General features: G+C 36.0%; 1 long non-coding RNA gene across 1 annotated transcript; it reads left to right on the top strand.

The window, feature by feature from the left end:
- Positions 1-5,453: 5,453 nt before the first annotated feature.
- LOC124172435 lies at positions 5,454-24,114 on the top strand. Its single transcript, XR_006868166.1, has 3 exons — positions 5,454-5,493; positions 18,433-18,636; positions 23,340-24,114. It is a non-coding gene; the product is annotated as an uncharacterized LOC124172435 (long non-coding RNA).
- Positions 24,115-25,094: the final 980 nt, after the last annotated feature.

Below are 25,094 nucleotides of genomic sequence, written 5' to 3'. Positions count from 1 at the left end.
TTTTTCTCTGATGCAAGTACATAATTATTCAATATTATGTGTGATGTTTTATTATTGCTATAATAATTTTTTTAGCATGTTGATGATGTGTGAATCAAATGATGTTTTTACAAGGCCGTAATAAATTGTGTATTTTATTGTACCTGGTGTTCTCATTTTCCTTTGAGGTCTCCATTTAAGCCTAAGCATCCATATCTGTATGCATATTGCATGATTAATTTACCATTTCTTGGATAGGTTTTGTAAGCAGATTATACATTTCACTTTCAAATTGTTGCGATTGCAGGGTTACCACTGTATAAGATTGGTTGCTGGTGAATAATGACATCATGTCATCATGGTTATCTCTGTTATAGCAGAAGTTTTGTCATCATTGATTATTGAAACATTACAACTAGTCATTCTGTTAATGCTTCTTACTGGGGCATGCTTTACAGTATCATCTTAACAGAATTCTGGGTGTTGTCATCAATGGTGGCATTTAGTAGGTATACATGTATTTCATTCTTAAATTCATGTGCACACCACTAAACCTTAGTATATACCTTCAAGGGATTAATTCCTGATCTTTGGGGGATGATTGGTATAATTAGAATTCAGCAGTGCTGTACTTGGGCCGGTACGGACAGGTACGGCGTACCCCCTAAAATCCAAACTCGTCATAAGCGTACCGGTTAAACTATCTTTTTAAATATGTAAAAAATAGACTCACTCTAAATTGTCCAATGGATTTCAGAATAAGTGATTTTTGGTGAGTACCGCCTACATTTTTTCCCAACTACAGCACTGGAATTCAGTATGTGAAAGTGACAGCTAATGTGAGAAGGCAGGTAAGTTATAAGAGCAATGTTGCCTAGTACCTGTCATATTTTATTCAACCGATGAAGCAACATTTATCTAAAATGAATGGCTCACAAGTATCACGGTAATGAGTTCTTAAATACGCATTTCTTTCAATTATTTGACAGTCCTAGGGACTGTTCCCGGTTCTGCCAACAAAGGTTGCTTTTGAGGTTATCATTGTGCATCGGAACGCTGTTCAAGATTTTGTCCAACTTTATTTCATCTAATCTTTCGTCATTAAACTATTTGTTTACAAAAGACTGTTTCGTTTTCATCCTACATGCCTTACTGTTATTTTAGATACGAAATATATATCATTTAAATAACACATAAGTTAATACGTTTAGTAAACATGGGTTGCTCTTGAGGTTATCCCAGTCCTTCGAAATGAGTTGTTGCACTGTGCTTGTGTTTATTTTATTCAACCGATGAAGCAACATTTATCTAAAATGAATGGCTCACAAGTATCACGGTAATGAGTTCTTAAATACGCATTTCTTTCAATTATTTGACAGTCGTAGGGACTGTTCCCGGTTCTGCCAACAAAGGTTGCTTTTGAGGTTATCATTGTGCATCGGAACGCTGTTCAAGATTTTGTCCAACTTTATTTCATCTAATCTTTCGTCATTAAACTATTTGTTTACAAAAGACTGTTTCGTTTTAATCCTTAACGCCTTACTGTTATTTTAGATACCAAATATATATCATTTGAATAACACATAAGTTAATACGTTTAGTAAACATGGGTTGCTCTTGAGGTTATCCCAGTCCATCGAAGTGAGTTGTTGCACTACGTTTTTGTTTATTTTATTCAGCCGATGAAGCAACATTTATCTAAAATGAATGGCTCACAAGTATCACGGTAATGAGTTCTTAAATACGCATTTCTTTCAATTATTTGACAGTCGTAGGGACTGTTCCCTGTTCTGCCAACAAAGGTTGCTTTTGAGGTTATCATTGTGCATCGGAACGCTGTTTAAGGTTTTGTCCAACTTTATTTCATCTAATCTTTCGTCAATAAACTATTTGTTTACAAAAGACTGTTTCGTTTTCATCCTACATGCCTTACTGTTATTTTAGATACGAAATATATATCATTTAAATAACACATAAGTTAATACGTTTAGTAAACATGGGTTGCTCTTGAGGTTATCCCAGTCCTTCGAAATGAGTTGTAGCACTGTGCTTGTGTTTATTTTATTCAACCGATGAAGCAACATTTATCTAAAATGAATGGCTCACAAATATCACGGTAATGAGTTCTTAAATACGCATTTCTTTCAATTATTTGACAGTCGTAGGGACTGTTCCCTGTTCTGCCAACAAAGGTTGCTTTTGAGGTTATCACTGTGCATCGGAACGCTGTTCAAGATTTTGTCAAACTTTATTTCATCTAATCTTTCGTCTATAAACTATTTGTTTACAAAAGACTGTTTCGTTTTCATCCTACATGCCTTACTGTTATTTTAGATACGAAATATATATCATTTAAATAACACATAAGTTAATACGTTTAGTAAACATGGGTTGCTCTTGAGGTTATCCCAGCCCTTCGAAATGAGTTGTAGCACTGTGCTTGTGTTTATTTTATTCAACCGATGAAGCAACATTTATCTAAAATGAATGGCTCACAAGTATCACGGTAATGAGTTCTTAAATACGCAGTTCTTTCAATTATTTGACAGTCGTAGGGACTGTTCCCGGTTCTGCCAACAAAGGTTGCTTTTGAGGTTATCATTGTGCATCGGAACGCTGTTCATGATTTTGTCCAACTTTATTTCATCTAATCTTTCGTCATTAAACTATTTGTTTACAAAAGACTGTTTCGTTTTAATCCTTAACGCCTTTCTGTTATTTTAGATACCAAATATATATCATTTGAATAACACATAAGTTAATGTGTTTAGTAAACATGGGTTGCTCTTGAGGTTATCCCAGTCCATCGAAATGAGTTGTTGCACTACGTTTTTGTTTATTTTATTCAGCCGATGAAGCAACATTTATCTAAAACGAATGGCTCTCAAGTATCACGGTAATGCTCATTTCATATACAGTAAACTTATTAACTTATATTACTTCATATATAGTAAACATATTAACTTATATGTATAAATCTATGCAAAGAAATATCCCAATTTTTTTGCGGTTACATATGTCATATATTACAACACTTTCCAATCCGGTTTTCCTTTAAAACTACATCTCTTCATTTTCACTTAATTTTTAACTTCGCGGCGTTTTGTGCCTCTTTACGCATTTCGCCATGACAGGTTGCTTTCTGAGGTTATCCCTCTCTCCAATAAGAAGGACTCGCACATGTGACTCTATTTGACAACGCATTGACAAACCAATTTCTGGGTCTCTGACACTACATCTTTAGCAGCAATTCGTCAAGGATTTTTTGTTCACTTTAACATGCTCCGATTACCTAATCAAATACTTAAAAATGTAGCGTGGTATAGCACAGTGGGTAGATTGCCTTTTTGAGTTCATAAATATTGTTATAACCATTTACGAGAAATTGGACTTGTTACACTTTTCCGTAAACCGTTTCGCAAAATGCATCTTTGTTGATTCCTACTGCTGTCGACATAAACCAAAGTTTCACCTTTAACTCTGTAATACTTTTACTACACCAGTCTTCAAATAAGAAATTACGATAAGTACTCACCCTGAAGCAACTACTCGGCAAACTTTTACCCAGAATGGCGTTTGATTCTAAACAAATCTTTTTGAAAACACTGAATTCCCTAAGTTTCTTCAAACACAGTGGACACATGGTAGTGGGCAGGCCATCTCCCACAGCAACCTGAGATGTTAATAAACAAGTTACACATCAATAGTTTGGAATTAAATCATAAAATGAAGTAAGCACCATTGCCAAGAAAAACGAAAACATTTAATGTGCCACTTACACGTAAACCGACTAAATCATGTAAGGCATTATTCATAATTATTTTGTTACATTTCAAGTAAATTTGATGAGCCACTTACTTGTAAACCAACTAAATCATGTAGGGCATCCTTCACAGTTATTTCGCATGCTACATTCGAAGTGAATATGCTGTAATAACAATCATGCTTCTCCCTACAAAGTCTGCAAAGGTCTATTTCTGGATTCCTATCTGAAGATTCCGTGAAAATCCCGATGGTGCGACTCATGTTTTCGATTCAAAATCTTATTTACTTTTTAAATGTTTATCGTCAAAGAAATCATCTACTCAGCATTGACAAAGATCACAAATTCCAACAAGGAAACTACATTGACTAAGATGATGAGTGAAAATATAATACTTTAGAATTCTCAAAGAAAGGAACACAAAATCCAACACATGATGAATCGATGGAAAGATATATGACGACTCAATAGCATGGATTGAGAAAATTTTCAACAATTTATGACACGACTGTAAATTCTTCGGACAAACATCCACGATAAGATTAATCCATAACTTTCACTTGTTATTATTAGACTATAGAATCAACCTCAGTATAGAACCTAAGTTTTCTAGTTGCCATTTTATCCGCCAACAGCACACCTATAGAGCAGGACAAACATCGGTGTGTGAAGAGTAATTTATTTCTATTTAAAACAATAAAGGACCATTTCATTTAAAATTCATCAAATTCTCGATTGATTTTAGTGCAAAATTGTTTGGTTAAAAGTTATTCAATCACCTGGCAATAAACGAAATTTAAAGCCCAACTTCGTCGTCCACAAGGTCACATTTCATCTACAGTCTTTAAAGAAATGAGAATTTATGAGAAAGAGTTCAAAATTCTCTAATGCAGCATTAAAAATTGTTAAAATATGTATTATTCAAATAATGCAATAAACCAGAATGATGCATCACATATTGTCGGAAATATTTGATTTTTCGATTTTAGGCCTTTTGCATGCGCAATCCTCTAGCGGTGCAACATGCAAATTAAGTCCGGTATGTAAACTAAACCTTGTTACCTTGGTCAGTTAGGAGTAAGGGTGTCAATGAGCATCGAGTCCGTGTAAAATATTTGCTGTCTTTTCTGTCGAAATGCGATTAATTTTTAGGCACAATGTAAATGTGAGCTTTTTATGCACTTTTACTTGATTATTTTGAAGTTTTTGCGTTGGCGTAAGTCATAGAAATGAACATAATGCATTAGAAATTTGTAAATTGCTGTGTGCATCGTTTGTTTGAGGAGTGAACTGGTTTAGAGATAGAATGAGTTATTGATGTGAAAATATGAGTATTACCACTGGGAATTTCTCTGAGTCTTCAGAAAGGAATTTCGAGGGTACTCCGTGCAGACTTTGCATGAAGAAAAATGATTATTATAACAACATATTCTTTTCGATTGCTGGAAGCCAGATAACTGTAAAGGGTGCCTTAGGCGATTTTGTTGACTTACAAGTAAGTGAGGGTTTACATTTTACTGATCTCCTTAGTTATTGTTTTATTCCGTTTTATGGGCATGTTTTCTACAGCAAGTCTGAAATCTCTCGCGGATATGTTTTCATTCCTTTCGTAGGTTGGTGTTGGAGATGGCCTGCATGCAACTATATGTACACTGTGCTTGAAAAAGCTCACCGAAGTCAACGATTTCAGAAATATTTGTCATGAATCGGACGCAGAACTGACTAAATTTTCGTGTAGAAATTACCTGAGGGTGAGTGCATCTTATTTTTTTTCATTGGAAGCCTCGTGTAACTTTCAAATAATGTGAAATCATTCACGTAACCAGATATTAACTTGTTCGTGTTAACTTAACGTGTTTCCCGGCCTTAATAGTTAAAAGTTCATATGGACTGGAATGAAATTTTTGTCAAATGTTTGTACTTGTGGTTTCAACAGATTATAGCAATAACTTGAAAATGTAATTAATCATGTATTTGATGAATCACTTGCCAAGGCGGGCGATGTATTTGTTTGCACGGTACACGTACGGGTTAATGTCTAAATGTATGAACGCGAGAGTGAACGCCATAATGCACTGTGTGACCACCCAACTTGTGCGAATGCATGCACAGAAAATAGAACTTATTCTAATTCGGTTCGTGCATTCGCACATATACCGTTCCGGTCCACAAAAATCATTCAAGAAAACGTACATCAACTCATACCTTTTAATGCATCGTGGAAACAGGCCTAAATGCTTAGTGACTGCATCAATGTATTACATGAAAAATCAACTGAAAAGCACTAATAGGGAAGTGCACTAGTGTTTCAAATGCACCAAACACATTTTTTAAATTAGAGTTCAGAATAACATAATGTCGTAAAACCACAGTTTAAATCCTAATAGTGAATACTTGATTCGAGATAACCGTCTGAAATATGGAAAAATTCAAAGGCCGCGAAAACGGGTGTCCATGTTGAATATTGGCCGTGACGTCACAAGGCAGTAGCAGAAGGCAGCTTCTACACCGTTTAGTTCTACCACTATTATTGCATAGAAAAATTACAGAATTTGAGGGTATCCGTTTTTTGCTGTCATAAAATATCTTCAGATTATATATGTGGCTGCTTCTCTTTTGAGTAAACGACTTCATCATTGCGTAATACATTAATATTCATTTACGTGTCAACTTCAAGTTTGGAAAGAGTAGTACGAATAGCACATTGAATCTTTAATAAATGCATGATGGCATTTATTTTTCGCTGAGTATATTTTGGCACAATGCCGTTTATCATGCCAAAACTTTTTTTGTAAGAACCGAGTCAAACTAATAAACCTATTTCAGACGTTTGCTGCAAGACTTATTCGTTGCGTATGTATTCACGCCGGCCGGAACGTTCGCCCTTCGCTACTAGAATCATGGGATGTTAGCCTTATTTCCGAGCTGGCTGGTTGTTGCAATGGTTAGCTGTCCAGGATGGGTTCAAGAAAAGATAATCTTGGTTGGGAGAAGGAAAATTCCAACGATTTATAAATGGTATACTAAACTTTGATGTATTTATGGTTACTGAATTTTTGAATAAGGAGGACAGGTTCAACGCTCCATAGAATGCGAGACGTTAAGGCTAACAAGGGGAGACCGCGTACCTTGCTGCATCTTTTTCAATTAGGGCGTTAGTTAGGCTGTAATTAATTAATTTTCATGCGTTACTTTTTACAAGTTATATATATAAATTCAAAATATCCACAATTTCCTAATGGGTCGGTTGGGGCAGTGGTAGAGTGCACGAGTCAAAGGAAAGATAACCCGAAGGACCATGATTCAAGTCTACGTCATGGCATTATTTTTTGTTGCCTTCATTGTGATCATACGGCGTCTAGTTTATCATTAATTATAATTGCAGCAATCATTGACATGAGACAGTTTTTTTTATCGTCATTATGGCGTTTAGGTATTTTAGCAGTGTCATTACAAACGCAGAGATACGATGACTACAAGGGTTGGTGTGCGCTAAAATGTTAATTTTTTCTTTGCTTATACTGACCAACTTCCACATTAAAAATGAAAACCACTCTTGCAAGAGCACATAACATTAAAGGCTCGCGGCAAGCAACAATATGCGTACAGGCATAATTAATAAGAACACTAAGGGAATATAAAATGCCATATATCTCGAACACTTGTAATTCACATTACTCCAAAGGGAGTTTACTTACTCAGTACATACCTCAGTACCTTGTACTCAGTACCTACCAGTTTACCTCAGTAGCTGTGCTAAAAGAACCATTCTGAAATATAATTTCAACTAACAAATAGGATGAAATAAAAGTTGATAACCCTGGACCGGGCGCGCTGGCGTATAAAATACGTCAATCTTTGAAAACCAAGGATTTCGACATTGTACGTACATTCTGGGCTATAATGGTCTCGTGTATTCTTACAATGTACTTTGACTGCCTATATTGCGAGTTTTCAAAGTCCGAGGTATTGTAGCTAATTTTTTAGATCAGCAAGATGAACCCGTCACCAGTGGAGTACAAATTACGCCGCGCGACCTGCCGTGTACCTTTATATCTGTATCACCTATAAATGTACTAATTTCAACAAATAAAGATTAACTTTAACAAAAATCGTTTGTTATGATATATGCACATATCATGGGCAAAGTACGCATTTTGCCCGGTCGTGTAAAAAAACAGTCGCGCCATAATTCTTTAACCAAACTACTTTCAGTTTATAAATTACGTAGGTCTACGCGGAAGATGCTATATTTTGACTCAACACACGTTCTGATGTGACTGAGGTACCTATTAAGTAAATTATTATAATATAAATATCAATTTGATCTTACAATACCTTCAAATGATCTTCAAAACAGAATATCATCGATAGGTAAGAGTCAGGAGCAGCCTTGAACCATTTATTCCGTATAGCTTGTGCTTAAGGCACGGGAATGAATATCTTCTCCAGGCTTTTGTTCCGACGTCGAGATGAAATTTGGAACAAAAAATCATTTATAATTCTATTTTGAATTCATGTTTTCGGTACTAGACGACATTTTTAGGAAGCAAACTCCACCGATTCCCGGAAACTCTCGCCGCGCTAAAGAAGGCGACGGAGTACAGCGATACTCCACTGGTGACTACTGCCTTGTGACGTCACATCTCAATCAAGATGGAGGCACTGTGTTTCAGCGCAACATGAAATTTTCCGACTTTCAAAACGTTTTAAAGTGCATACCCCAGATGCAGAAAATAAAAGTGACTATACTAATGTTTCTTTTTTAGGCAAAACTTTCAAATTCAGCAATAAAAAAAAATTAGTGCACTTCCCTATTATTAGAGATCAAAACTTAATGAAGCATTAAATTTGTTAGTTAACAATATTGAATGTTATGAAAGGACCCCGCCAATGATCGACGGAGCAGTGAGAAAAGTCCAATTTCCCACATTGTGTTTCCGAATCCTGACGAGGCATTAATTAACTCGCACTTGCTACCTCAATGGTGACGACCGAAGTCGCTTTTTATTTTGGTATAACAAGTGTTTACGATTCATTCAGTCATAAAAGTGAATAATTTGAATTTACCAATGACCAACTCATAACACATATCAATGAACGTGATGAATTTTGTGGAATATGTTTTCCATGTATTTCTTTTGCTTTTTACCTCCTCTTTGTTTTACAACAGAATAATTCAGCTGCAAAAAATATCCAATGAGGCATTTCAACAAATCCATATAAGTATTTTAAAACAAGTTTAGATAGTTGATTTGTGGCTATTTACTTAGTGCACTATTCATTACCATGTTACAATATTATATACGTATGCATTTTTTATATTTGTTTCGTAATTGATTGATTTGATAACTTTATTATTTGTTTAAATTACATCTGTCAGATGTTAGTAAAAAAATATATGCGCTCGCATAAAAAAATGTTTGTTCACATAATTTTTTGTTTAATAGTATTTCGTGTACATAATATTGGTGCTGTCAAAAATGAAAGTGTGGTATACATTTATTGCTAGGGAAAATGGGCTCATTCCCATAGGTGTGTTATTTCTAAGAGATATTTTTCCTGTGAAATACTATTTTTTTTGTATTTAGATGTTTTTCCCTTGCAGGAGTCCTCATAATTCTCGCAGGGGATATTAAACTCAGTAGTGCTTTTTAAATCAGTCGAGGTCGTTTCTTTACCGTTCTTGCTTAAAGGTCTGTTTACTCCATGCATTTACCTGTACCAGTTATTATCTAAATATGTGAACTCATGAATGTAAACAAAAATGCACCGTGGTACCACACAACTTGTGTGAATGCATGAATAGACAATAGATCCTGTTCTGATATGGTCAACGCATATGTACACATTTCATTCTGGTCTGCAAAAGTCGTTCATGCATTCACTCAATAACTTGTGTATGTTAATGTGTGGTGTAAACAGGTGTTAATAATATGAGGTGATGATTTTGATTCTCGTGATATATTTTTTTGTCTTCTTTTATGGTTAAATGCTTATTATTTGTACATATAAGTTTTTTTTGCAATTAGACTCATGGATTAGAGAATGGGATGTGTTTAATTTTATTGATCCATTTTGTTTAATTAATTTTGAGTACATGGAAAATTGTTAGCTTTTTTATTTGGTTTACACTCAAAGTTAAGGTTATTTCTAGAATCATATTTGCGCCCATTTTTTAAGTTTATTTACTAATGGGATGTGGTTTTTTTTATAGATCAATTTTATTTAATTAGGAGTACATGAAAAAAATAATTGTTAGTGTATAGATTGCAATGAACTACTTGAACTGGATACAGTCAGTCCTCGTTCTACGTCACCCCGTTTAACGTCATTTCGCGATAACGTCACAAAAATTTTAAGACCGTGATTCGTTTATCGCCCCATCGCTTCGTGATAACGTCACGTATTTTAAATTTCGCGCGAGAAAAAAGGCGTATCGGAAGGCGTTGCAGGTTGCTTGTTTCTTGGGCGGTAATGCGGTCAGTCTATTCAAAGTGTAAAACGGTGTGTATATTGTTAATTTTGATCTATTAATTTGGGATTTCTTAAAATTACTTCTTCAGAAGTGTTGAATGTGTTAGTAAATTTGGATATCAACAAATCATCAGGGCCAGATGGTATTCCACCGATATTTCTTAAGAATTGCTCGCAATCACTCACATTTCCACTCACCCTGCTCTTCAACCATTCATTAGATAATGGTCTTTTCCCCTCTTACTGGAAATTAAGCTACATTACACCTATATTTAAGACTGGTGGTTAAACTGATATTAGTAATTACCGGCCTGTAGTAACTCTCTCCTGTGTACCTAAAATCATGGAGAAAATTCTGGTTTCTCGAATTACTCCTCATTTCAAAAATATTATAGTACCACAGCAACATGGCTTTATGCGTGGTCGATCAACCTCAACTAATCTATTGGTGCTGCAAGATTTTATAGTTGGTGGTTTGGAGTCCAATTATCAAACTGATGTGATATACACTGACTTCAGTAAGGCTTTTGATCGAGTGAACCACAAGTTACTGATATCCAAATTGAATTCCTTAGGTATTCATGGCAAGCTCTTAAGCTGGTTTGAGAACTACCTAAAATCCAGATCTCTGATGGTCCGTATTAATCATGTTTTCTCTGAGCCGTTTCCCTGTCTATCTGGTGTACCTCAGGGCAGTCATCTAGGACCTTTACTATTTTGTCTTTTTATAAATGATATTCATAATATATTCGATGACGTTAACTTCTTGCTCTTTGCTGATGACTTAAAGATTTATAAGCATATTGCTTCCCTGCAGGATTCTCTTGTGCTACAGAAAAACATTGACCAACTAGTGCAGTGGGCTGATGCAAATGAGTTATCACTCAATGTACCAAAATGTAGTGTAATGACTTTCCATCACTCTTGCACGCCCTACTTTCATGAGTATACCATTAATTCCACTGTATTAGGTAGACCTACTGCTGTCTGCGATTTAGGTGTTTGGTTTGACAGCCAGCTCTCATTCAAGGTACATCTAGACCGAACTGTCTGCGATGCCCTAAAGAATTTAGGTTTCATAAAGAGAATCTGTCTAAAATTTAACAATCTTCATGCTTAAAGGACTATTTATATAGCTCTGGTACGCTCAAAATTAGAATACTCTATTGTAAACTGGTCACCTTATTATAATACAGACTCAATACGACTTGAACGTGTTCAAAACAAATTTCTCAAATTTATTAATTCAAATTAGGAATACCTCATTCTGATTACAATACTTCATATCTTCTATCCCTTTTAAATCTGAAATCCTTATCTGACAGGCGTTCCTCCATTGATGCCCTATTCCTTTACAAAATTATTAATTCTTATATTGACTGTTCCTTTCTTCTTTCTTTAGTAAATTTTAATGCACCCCGACATAATTCCAGAAATCCGCACCCATTTGTTATTAACTACCATAGAACAAATTATGCCTTTAACTCCCCGCTATCCAGAATGATGAGGAATTTTAATAGACTTGGCCAAAGTTACGATTTCTCTATGTCCTTTTCCAGATTCAAATGTCACCTGTGGCAAAGATGAACTTTTTTTTTTTTTAATTTTTTACTGGAGAACATGTTTATACTTTAAATTTTATTTTGTTGTATCTCTCTACATGTTTTATTCATTGATGTGCAATTCTGTATAGATTTTTTTTCTTTTTCTGGGTTTATTGCATGTGTGTTCAGTATTTTGTATTGTTTATCATATGTAAAACTAAATGTAAGAATATGGTTAATGGGTTATCCCGTAAATAAATGAATTGAATTGAATTATGGTTTTGGCAAATTTTAGCATCAGAGACACTTCCACGAGAATGTTCAAGATAACAATGTTCACAATAATTTTGGTTTCTGTTACTGCGACGATGTTTCAGCGATGATGATGCCCAGGCGACGCCCGCCCGCCTCAATTCGCAATTAAAACCATCTCTTCGATTTCATAATCCCAGTTTGCCCGCCCTCGATCATTTCCGCCATTTCGCTCCTGACCGGTCCGAAAAGAAATTCTCGTAGCGAACGTAGGGTCTATGGACCGATGCTCCGGATCCCCGGTCTGTTGCGTCTGGTACCATTCATTGTACCGCACTCCATAGCGAAGCCGAAAAGCAAATGCGGGAAGATACAAAAACGGAGAAGGATTCATATCGATGACAGCATGCTGTCATCGATGAAGACAGGAACTCGTATTTATGCCATAGTTTTGCATTACCACCGTAAAAAAATGCCCCAGATATGATACGCCAAAATTTTTTCACGTGGGAATTGTGAGGTCTAGGAGCCGATATTCAATTTTTACATTGTTTCTTATGGGATATTATGCTTCGATTAACGTCATTTCGTTTATCGTCACATTTTTCAGGAACGGTAGGTGACATTAAACGAGGACTCACTGTAGTCTTCTTTTCTAGTATATTTTGCAATTTTATTTTAATGGCTGTCTTCGTGGGCAGTTTTTAGTATAAGTGGTGAACGACTTTGGTCAAGGAACAATTTGTGATAGTTTATGTAGCGATCACTAAGTTCAAGAGGTACTTCATGGCTTGCACTTGGCCACATTTCATATATGGTCTTTCAGTATGAAAAACTGTAAAAAATCTCATTAATGTCGAATGAAAAAAGTTTTAAAATATCTATGTTTAAAATAATGCAATGCACCTCAATAATATTTCACTCATCGTTATATATACCTCATTTTTTTATGGTAAGCCTGTTGCATACGTTAACCTCTAGTGGTGCAATACGCAAATGAAGTCTGGTATCTAAACTAATTCTTGCTAGCCTGGTCAGTTATGAGCTAGGCCGTCAATGAGCATGGAGTTCGTGCAAAATATTTGCTGTCTTTTTTGTTGAAATTCGATTTGTTTTTGAGGTCATATGTTAATGTGAACTTTTTATGTCTGTTTTCTTAATTATTCTCAAGTTTTTTGCGTTGGTGTACATCATAGAAATGAACGTAATGTATTAAAAATTTTGAAATCACTGAGTGCTTTGAGAATTGTTTGTGGACTGGTTATTTGAACTGGTTTACAGGTTGAATGAGTTATTGCAGTGAAAAACATAAGTATTACCATTGGGAATTTCTCCTAGTCTTTACAAAGGAATTGGGTGCTCTCCTAAAATTAAAAAGCTAATTTTTTTTTCAAGTTTAGATGAGTAAGCTAAAGTTATTAATGTATGCAAAATAATATTTTTGCTTATAAAATGTATATGCAATATAAATAATTCATGATTCTCAATATTCTTGTTGCTAGAGATCTTCTAAGTTCCCAACAATTACCAAATTCTTTCATGCTACAAAAACGCCCTGTGACATCAGCAAGTAAGCAGACTCACTCCATGACAATAACAAAACATTAACAATGATAACAAAGATCTACGACGATAATGATACATAACTTGAAGGGTGTGTCAAAAACAGTGGTTAATAGTTTAAAGTTTTTACGGTGCTTGTATTGTGCAATGGTTGACTCCGACTTAGTAAATACGCATCCTGGGAACATTCTGATGGTAGATTAATTCATGGCCACTTATTTCTTCTCCAGTAATGAAATTTTCTTGGTGCGGAGTTGAAAAGCTGCGAAATTGAAATGTAACATAAACTAAATCAATAATCTCATTTGCTATTAATCTAAAGCTTGGTTTGTGTCTCATTTAACTACTGTCATTTACTCATTGCTTTTAATGTGTACTTTAATGGTGATGGTACTTGTTGATGATGTTAGATGGTACATTACTTTTAATGGTGCAATATTGGAGTATGTAATGTTAACATTTTGGAGAAATACAACGGATCATATTTTACGCTGATTTACTTAGCAATCCTAAGGTCTGGAAGAGAGACATACCTTGTTTCAGCAGTTTGTTAGGTTCAAGTGTTAATAAATTTGAACGTTTGCACTTTTGAGGCTAAGGTGACACCAGAACATTAAGTGAGAGCAATAAGCTTATACTGTGTAAATCTCCGTGGATGAGGAGGATGAGGAAGTAATAAGTGCTATTTGTCAAGATGGTGCTGCATCTTCCAGTTTGCATACATTCTTTAAACCTGTCAATTATTCAGGATAAATATTTCACATGACTGATGTTGGAATTAAGATATTAGAAAATAAATTGTATTGAGAGATGCATAGGTTTTACTAAAACTGGGACAAATAGTCTACTGGCACAGCATAAACCTATTGTTTACTGGCCTCTGATGTCACGCTCAGCCAGCTCGCGGTTACTCGCGGGAGATTCCGAATTGAGGTTACTTGAGTGGGGTGCTCCTGACACCACATAGAACATTGAAAAAATGGGTTAGACAATAATTTATTTGAAAAAATTCCTAGGATTAATGTATTTTTAAGTAAAGCATCATTGAATCTACAATGGGTCATCCCATAGAAGAATAAACAATTTAATTATTGTTATTATCATTGCCCAAATGCAGTACAATAAATATGAACAAATGGAATTAGATTTTATAGTGAAGGAATCTAATAGAAGGGAAAAATTTAAGTTTCAGTCTATCATTTAATCATCTGAAAGTACTTATTATGATTTAAATCAATTTTTACTTGCAGTTTTAATGTGAAGGGAGAGTGTCATCCTCATGGTAGAGGTGACTCACAATTGCCCAGAAAAGCGATGCTCGATTATAGTGTTGACATGTCTGAAACAATGACCATTGTGACTCGGTGTTCCATCTGAGAAATTTTGTTCACACTTCTAATACGTACCTGATAATACTTGGATTATCCTGAGACTATACTTGGGGGTGATGTTCCCCCCAAAATTTATAGCCTAATCCTCATCTGTCTCCTACAAAAATTACTTCCTTAGAATCTTCAATATGCACAGTGAATAATGTTATCGTGGCATTAGCACAGTAGTCCATTTTTGCCTGGTGCTTACTCATATTTCAGCAACTTATCAAAGTTTCGTAGTCTAGGTTCCTAATGAAGATAAACACATATTGATATTTTTACACCTTATTTTCCTCGTCAGTAGCTCTTAGAATTTTTCTTGCAGTCCTTGGAAATATAAATCATATTGTTCACGCACATCCAATTATTGCACGAGCAACAGAACAATTTTGTTTTAATGTCTTTATTCTGCAGACAAATGATACATCTACCACTTATTTCTTTTCTTTTCTCCATAGCACTTTCACGTGTTGATAAATCAGCAAATATGCTGTCTTTCTTTTCAGCTCATTTGAGATCATTTTATTTCTGATCTGATCCTTATAAGTGACTGCCAACTCCCTCAAAATTTTTTGCAGGAATTCTGATCTATACATCTTGCTTCCTAGATTTATGTTATTGTACAGACTGTCCCAACGGTGGTGCGTCATTTTTGACCTCTAATTTTAGTAACTCCCACTCCAGCAAATATTTGTGAAAATTGGCATACTTGTGGGGAAAGGTCCTATGTTTTGCGGAATGCAAGCAAAATTTTAGAATTTTGACCTTACAATGTGGGCCCAAACCAAAATTATGAATTTGCCTTATGGGGTTTCAATGTTAAAAAAATCGAGATAGAAAAAAGTCAGAATTTCATTGATCAGAATGTCAATTCTTAGGTTTTCAGATACGAGGAAACCGAAAATAACACTTTTGTTCACGAAAACTCAACTGTTGACCCAGTAAGGTCACAGTCAAGGACATAAGGGTGCTTTAGTCATTTTTGCAGTTCATTTATCAGTATTGTTGATATTTTGGCCTTAGGAGGTCACAATGGGGGTCAAGGGTCTTAGAGGTAAACGTCGGGCCATCGTGACAACCAGCGTGTCGAACCATGGGTTTTTAAGGGTTCTTACGACAGTTTTGTAGTTCATTTATCAGTATTGTTGATTTTTTGACCTCCATAGGTCATAATGGGAGTCAAAGATCATGAAGGCATGCTTTGATATATCAACGAAACTAATGTCCCCACCCAAAGGGTGACCTAGTGAGTGAATAGTGCCCATTTTGTTAAGTCGTTACCCTACTGAGGTCATAAGGTGGCCAACATTCGCTGAGGTTTGCACAAAAATATCCAGGGAATTAACCCGCTAGCCGGAAGGTTTTCAAGGATGCCCCAAGACAATGGAGCGGTGAACACCATGCTAAATTAAAGGTTTAAAATGTGTTCTAAAGGGTGGTGCCGTTCCCATTTCAATGTTACTAAATTAGTGATTAAGAAAGGGAGGTTGGGTTGAGTTGAGCCAATTTCAAACTTAACTGTGCATTAAATTGAAAGTAAAAATTTGGTTTACATTAATGAGAAAGTCAGTCATATTTATAAATAATAATATAAATAAATATAGAGTACCCATTATTCAATTTGCCCTCCCTCCCATGCCAGGCACAATGTAATTCACTTGACAAATGATCCAGTAAAAACGTCCTCGAGCATAATTGGGGTAATAAACTCTGCACATCTTATTATCTCTCTTTTCTGTTCTACAACATTATTAAATGTTTTTTATACCCTAGCTGCTTTAAAAATCCCCATAGAAAGAAACCGCACGGAGTGAGGTTGGGGTTTCTTGGTGGCCACTCAACTTCTGTCCCCATGGACACCAGCCGATTTCCAAATTTCTCTTTCAGCACATTGAGGACTGCCTTAGACCTGTGTGCAGGAGCTCCATCCTGCTGCAACCACACTTCCTCAGCATTTCCAAAGTTTTCACGCTCCATATCCCGGGAAAGGCTTTCCTCCAGCATAGCCTGATAGGTGTGTCCTCACATTCCTTTCGAAAAAGTATGGCCTAAAAAGATGGCTAGCTGTAATGGCCGTGAACACCATTATTTCATTTCTGTTTAACGACCGCTCACGCTGTGCCTTGGGATTACTTGTCACCCAATATCGTGCATGGGTTGAAGACACAGCACCATTTTAAAAAGATATTGCTTCGTCCGAAAGCATGAGCTGAAACATAAAGGCAGTGGATAAATTTCATTTTTAATTTAGATACATCATACTAGTTGATATAATATTATCAAAAGACAGTAAGAGCAAAGAAAAATGACATAAAACAACAGAATGAATAAGATACTAACCTGAAATGTGATCAAAGGGTTTTCATTAAGCTTGTCAATCATCCAGTTGCTGAAATGGTTTCGATAGCCATTCCTTCACAAAGCTCCTGCACCATTCTCATTTTATAAGGCCTCAAGTTTAGAATTTGAAAGGGTGTTGTAACACAGATCTGGAAATGTGCAATGAAAGAGCACGATGGTGGATGGATCTTGATGGCTGAAGACTGAAGCCACAGCTGTGTTTCTGTGCTTTGATAACATTGTTGGGTGTCCTTTACAATTCCTCATCTTAAGATGTTCCATGATGAAGCAATTTCCCTTCCTGAATTCGTTGTATAACCTGTGGTCCTCTGTTCTTCTAAGGCAAACGCCAATGCTCAAAGAAAATTTTACGAATCGTTTTGATAACTGACTTTCCGTTTAATATGTAAGTCTCGATTATATCCACCCTGATTGCGGGAGTAGGGGTCTTCACGGTGGTTCTTTCCACTATGACTAACGACGAACTAATGCCAAAGAAACATGCAGCTGAAGAGTTTCCCAAATGGGTAACATTGTTGCTGAGGTAAGGGTGCCTGCATGAAAATACTTGAAAAATGCATCAAACAGTTTTTGAGACACAATAAGGTCAATGTGTAACTTCGTTATTTATGTAGGGTTACTTTATGATATGTGGACAGCAACATACCTTGGAACAACCTTTAAAGTCTTTTGTCTGTCATGGAAGTTGTCCTGATATTCCTGTGAAAGATTCTGTGACATTTGACCCCTACGTATTCATCAGAGGTCAAAAACTACTAAGAGGGATATGTTTATTGCTCCACTGTCTTGGGCATCCTTAAAAAACTTCTTGAGTGATATCTGACTTATTTCTAATTGAAGTGAGTTGTGTCCTTGTTTATTTCTATAATGCATTTAGAATTATGGTAATTGTTGAGGTGTAATTGTTAGACAGAACGAGAGATATTGTCGCTGTGGGGCCCTAAACTTAAAGGAATTTTTTCTTGTACTTCAGCCCTAATCAAGCCATACTTTGACTATCGATTGATTTTCATGACTCGGCATCGTTGTTCAACGATCGCAATTTTGACTGAGGAGAATTTGAAGAAATGATTTCAATGGAGCTATTATTAGTATGAAAAATTTCCCTCTTGATTTGTAGGTTGTGCAGTCAGATGGCTTCCCGAGATGCGTCTGTTCTGTCTGTCTGGACAAGCTAAGGTAAAACAGTATCTATGAGGACTACTGTGTTTTCAGAATCCCCAGTGTCCTGAGTAACGCTGCACCTTCCAGCTATAGTTATGATTGGAGGGTAAAGGCCACAGAAAAACCGCTGCTTGATGCTGGAGTTGAGCAAGATCCTCTGGTCAGTGAGTTATTGATTAAGGCAAACTCCATGTTGAAGGTGGCTTACTTAACTCTTTCTGCCAAAGAAAAATGTTTTCCACTCTACACATAGCATTAGAATACTTTTAATCTCTCTCTATTGAGGTGTAATTTTGAGAGGAATACTCTTGTGTTTCCTTCCCACTGATTTGGGACTCAACTCAATGGGGTGCCGGGCTATTACCCCAGGCACTGTAGTAGACCCTCTAGGCCATGAGTCCACCATCAAATTATTACTAGGCACTGTTTTTAATAGAAATATTATTTACGACTCACAATAATTTATACTTATGTTAAAATAACTTACATGTTCTAGAATGTACTCTAACTTACATGTACCTGTAGAATTTGAAAGATTGGGTAAGGGAAATTTGGTTACTGTGCGATAATAACAAAGTGCGCAAAAAACAATCTCTTGCCAAGGAATTGAAAAAGGACTTCCAGTGTCCAGACGGAAGAAGGTCCTAAGGGTATTAGCATATTAAAAGTGGCTTTGGTATTCAGAGTCCGGGCAAGAGCACAGTTGGGTTGGGCCTTCCGGAATTTTGCAAACCATAGGTGATGTCATAACAGATATCACTTTTCATTGCTGCGTTTACATTCATGGCATCGGTTGCATATGTTAATTTTTAGTTGATATACGGCCGGTGATTATTTTATTGTTGACTTATTAACAGACTGTGAATTTGACTACATTGAGCCTGAAAACCTGAAAAAACCTGGAAAAAACTGAATTTCACTATGTAGCCAGAGTGGCAACCCTATAATCTCCTTTAAATCACAGGTCGAAAGTCATAGTTTTTGCATTTAATTTGTCTAAAGAATGCATTCATTGATGCGAATCAATCCAGAAAATAAAATAATATTAAAGAAAGAAAAAAAACTGTATTCAAAATGAAATAAAGGAAAGGTATTATTGAATCAACAAAAGAAAGGTAATTACTGTATATTTTTGTAATGTTTGATTCTCCATTTTGACAAAAGTTGTTATTCAATTAATTTTATAAGTTTCATTCCCATGCAAACTACACTACAGACATCAAAAGCATATATGCGCAAAGTCACTTTTATGTTAACTTTTAGTCTAACTGGTTTAGGTGAGAATAGACTCGCCACTACAGTTTTTATGTCATGCCTGCCTGCAGCGTGATCATTTAGTGAGATGGGGAGACTTGTTACCTTTGACCTGAAGACAAATGCAGGATGGGCGTTGAAATTTTGGTCAATTAAAAATGAGAAACACGCTGGTGAGCCCAGAATTAGGCAGTCATCACAAAAATTATTTTCACCACTTTGGGCAAAATATAACGTGTTAGCGCGTGTAAGAGGCACAACTTTTTTCCCAGATATTTCATCCAAAAATGGGAGTGTGTCTCTTGCACAAACTTCCTATCTTCCCCCTCCCCTTCACCGGTCGCAAGCCCAAGGGGAACTGAGTGGCCTTGGTTTTCAACGTGTATCTGTCACCTGAAACCCTAGTTCAAAAACAAGCGGCAGGCAGGGGAGTTTCTCCCTTAGTGACATATTTTTAAAATGCTCCTGTTTGCTTTTCTTACTCCTTAGCATAGCACCATCATGTCCGTACCTCAGAGGTATGCATGGAAAAGTTTGCACTGGGTTTTTTCTCTGGAGGGCACACTTAATTTACTGCCACCAGTGGGCATCCTGCGGCATTTTTACTGCAAATGGTAATCACATATCAAACGCAAAGAGAAACATGGGGAAACTCATAGTTTTGAAGGACAATACCTGGTTAATAGTCAACATCTGCCTTACCAAGTAATGTCCATTACGCTAAGGCCCTGATTTTTCAAAAATCATCGTCAGGTGCTATTATGAGGATAATTACAACTGAAAATTATATTGGTGTAAACAGCTGCAGTTTAAAATATTTGAGCTAGTGTGTACATTGTTGGACTAAATGGTGGATAGAAGAAATCGGAAATGCTTTTAAGTGAAGAGCACTGAAGGAGGGGTTGAGGGGAAGGAGCACGCTCTGTCTTTCAAGCAATGAGGCTACGAGCAAAGGAGCAACACGTCCGATCTTGCATGTTACTTGGTTGCCTTCAAAGTCAAGGGGCGAAAGATGTGATATAAGCAGTTTGCGTTACCTGAAGTTTCCAGTCTGTATTGTCTTGTTTGAATGCACTCATGCTACGCTTGTTTCTTCTGAAATGGTTCTGTTTAGACTAAGTTGAATATTAGTAGCCTTGTTGTAACTATAAATCTTGGGGTCAATAGATTAGAGAAAACTTAAATGATGTCAAATATGTGTCACGTTAGGTCTCATTCTTTTTTGATCCACATGCATGTCATACAATCATAAAATTGCTGAAAGCTAGGGAGTTATCTTCGAGCTAAGTAAGTGACTCACATAGGATTTGGCCTCCAGAAACTGGGTGAATTGAACCTGGTAGACCAAAAGAGGTCAGTTGGTGAATTGGTGTAGGGATGACACACGTTTCCATTGTCCCCGTGTAACTTGAGCTTTTCCTTTGAGGTAAGTGATTTATGGTCTCTGGGGTCTCGAAAAGGAAAAAAACTACAGAGGCATTGGCTGATGGAGGGGTGGGAGTGGATTTGTGAAATCTACGATGTGGTTATTGTACTATGGTGCTTAGATTCCCCTCATTGTTGTTCAATCTCTTGGAAAGGTTCACGCTATGTGCCTGTCGTGTTTTTCCTTAAAATTTTCCGTGGCTGTAATTCTATTGCAATACTCCTACGACAGCTTTTAATCAGTATTGTTCATGAGTAGGTTAGCGAGCGAGGACTCGCAAAAGCTGAATTAATATGATGATAGCAGATATTCCATACATAAATATATGGGATTTCTGCTATCAAATGTAAGAGTTAATTCTTCTGCTTACTTAAAAGCTCGGTAGTTTTTGTGTTTTAAGTCATGTGTGTGCACGAAACATGAGTATTACATGATCGTGTGTTTATTTGTATAGGAACAGATATTTAAAAAATTGATCATCGTTACAAAATAGATTTATTTTTAGTTAAAGTGGCAATTCATATGCCTTAATGAGAGAAACCATGCATGATATATTAATGCATGAGCTCCAAAAAGGAGCTTCTTAGGGGTACGCTGTTGCACAATTTATTCACATCATATCAACTTAACCTGATCCCCTGTATGAGTTATTTGATATGATTTTGGCATTAATTGAAATACGTGGCAGTTCTGCATGTCTGGTGGGGAATGTTTTGTTCAGAACTATGTATGTAATGTATGCATGCTAAGTATGTATGCATGTAATAAAAAAATTAAAAATTTTTAAAGTGAGAAATAATATTTTTTTAATTTTAGCATAGCAAATATATCGTTGAATGATATGCTGATAGTGAGTGCTATAATAAGAAGCATGTTGCATCATATATCAATGCATGGGCTCTCAAAGGAGGTTCATTGGAGAACACTTATATAGCCTACCTACCCATTTCAGCAATTTTTTACTCAGAAATGTGGAGTTCTGTTGTCATGTGGAGGAGTGGAGGATTTTCCTTCAATCTTTGATTTCAGGTTTCTATGTTATCATGAATGTTAATGGGAAAAGTAATTTTTAGTGGAATGGGGCCTTTTTAGAAAGGGTCTTGAGTTATGGTGACATTAGAGCATCCATGCTTGGGGATCCTGCCAGTTGGTGAAACTGAAGGGATCGGCAAGCATGGGTTCATTCAAATTGGATTTTTAAATATAATGCACTCATGTTCAAAAGCCTCAAGTGGTAAATCCACGTCCTTATTTTCAACGTTAATATGTTTACGTGTTGTGTGTGTAAGCTACTAAAACATTTTATCAAATGTATTACATTTTTGTTGAATTTTATGCATTTGTTTGTTCATGACTGGTTGATGATTCATAGTATTGTTTCTCACTGAAGTGAGGATAGTCTCTTTTTATATTTCTGTTTTAACTCATCAATAATGTATGCATGGTAGTACCGTACTACATAAAAATTGAATTTCTGTGAATGTCAGCACTTTTCACTCTCCATCCTGCAGCTACCGTAATTCCACCAACCATCTTGTAGATGCAATGATTCTCTCAGCAATGGTTTCTTATTCTAAGAGGGTCTGTTTTTGCAAGTCAGCGTTTTTATCTGTTAATTTGATGCATATCCTTCAGCACTACATGGTGCTTTAGAGATTTACTTTGGTTTATAGCTTTTTGGCAGCTGCATTGGTGTACCAGGGCTTTGGTCATATGTAGTTTGTTCTCGTTTGCTGAAATGCTTCGCAGATGTACTCGTGTTAGTACATATATGGTATAAACTGAAGTGGTGTTGTTGCATTGGAATTTGACCTATGTAACCTCTGGTATAATCTCTACCCTCAGTAGGCCTGAACAGTCTCTTGTTCATCCTCTTCCCTTCCTACTGCTCCCATTAATAAGAGGCTGCAAAATGCTGTAACATCTCTAGGCAATGGCTAGAAGTGGTTAGTGGTGATGTAGTCTCATCAGCGCCAACTGTGGAATTACCTCTAGGGTCTTAACTTCTTAGAACTGTGGTATACCCACATTATAAGAATATTAAATTTCCTAAAATGCCTAATTGGTATTATTATCTTAATCATTATTTCCAATACATATAATTTTATGAGGCAGTTTTTAAGTTTATCCAGATTTTTTGTCCAATTATTGTCATGTAGGTATTCTTTACTTGACTGTTCCAGATGGATTTCTTAAGATATGTAAAAGACAGAGCAGAGGCGAACTTGGACAACAGGAAATCTCTTCCCTCTGTCTATCCAAACAACATATGGATACACTGAAGAGAGCCATGCCTTCCAGAGGCTCAACTCAAGGCTTTGAAGTGATGTATGGATGTTAACCCAGAAGTACTGAAGCATGAGGCATTCATCTTAATCCAGGCACAGCAGAGGCTGGATTTAATGGCAAGAATGCAGTCCTGATCTGCCTGCATACAACTAAGCATCAAGAGGTGTGAAACCCATGGTGTCCACCTATGTATTTCACTGTTTAAGTATCTTACTTCACAAATCTCACCTCAAATAGGAATAGGAATAAGAAAGCAATAATGAAATAGCTGTTGAAGGAAATAAAGTGGCCAGAATTTGAACTATTTTACCCAAATCACTAAAAAAATGTGAAACAACCATTTGTAAATGTTGCTGACAAAATTTCGATTGATTGTGACAAATAAATATTAATCTCTCCTTTGTTTCTGCTCATGCAAAAGAATCTTATTAGCCTTAAATTGCTTGTACCTTATATGCAATACTTATATGTATGCCAACTATTTAATTGTACTGGATTACTTCAACCAAAGTAACTGTCTGTAAGTATTACCACAGACATTTCCAGGTATACAGTTAAGAATTTTATTGATTTGTAAAATCACATTTAAATTAGGTTGTTAATGTCATCATTTCATCATCTTCGATTGTGAAAGTGTATATTCTCTATACTTGCACCACAGTGGGCCATCGAATCAGTTTCCTTAAAACGTGAATTTTTGTACAATCTGCATATACTGGAATACCTTTTCTTATACATTGCAGTCACACTTCTTCTCCTAACTTTGGAAGAAAATATATGCATTTCATGTGCAACATTGCTTTCAGTTGTAATATAAGTTTTGGTGGTGAATTAGCAACTTGATTTTATTCTTTTTTTTCGGAGTTTCACCATCAGATGTAGGCTGCTTGTGCATTGTTCTTAAAATAAAACATCAGAGTTACTCTTTAGTGTAACAAGCATTTTATAGTAGCTGTTTAGGAAAGCATTCCCTGCGGAGAGGGGATTCGAGAATACCTCCGCAGTATCCCTGCTTGTCGTAAGAGGCGACTAAAAGGGTCGGAATCACAATAACTATGAAAGTTATGGTTCCTTAGTAATAAAAATTGGAAATAATAATTTATTATATCCTAGAGGCATTAAAAGAATGTCATTTGAAGGTCAGATTAAAACTAAAAGAAGTTATCCTGCATACTGTAAAAAACCTTTGACAATAGGAATGACCTTAGCTGGCATTTTAATTCAGACATTGTTGGAGTGGTTTTAGATGAACTGAAAGGGCATTGCAGAATTTAATACACAACTCTGGGACCCTCCTAGAAGAGACTTCACCATTTTGTTGGAGATATAGTTCAGTTACCTGTCTAGTATTATGTTCATGGTAGCACATGCTTTTCACAAACAAAGATAAATTTTCCCTTGTAAAAACCCATGCACATAAAATGTAAATACATGGTACAGTAAGCAATTCTAACTTTTTAAAAAGGGGTTGCCTATGGCTCCTAAACTTATCATTATGCATAGATCTTAATGTCTCCTTTTGAATTTTAAAAGTAAAAAAAATTGAAAAGGATCATAGGCAAGAAAACAGGAAATACAAAAAAACAGTCAACTATTCAACTCACTGCTAACACATGCAGTGTAGAACTGAATTACAATATGAAGATATA

This window comes from Ischnura elegans, assembly GCF_921293095.1.
Source record: "Ischnura elegans chromosome 13 unlocalized genomic scaffold, ioIscEleg1.1 SUPER_13_unloc_1, whole genome shotgun sequence".
NCBI lineage: Eukaryota > Metazoa > Arthropoda > Insecta > Odonata > Coenagrionidae > Ischnura > Ischnura elegans.
The sequence above is the reverse complement of the archived record's forward strand: the minus strand, read 5'-3'. Positions and strand labels throughout refer to the sequence as shown.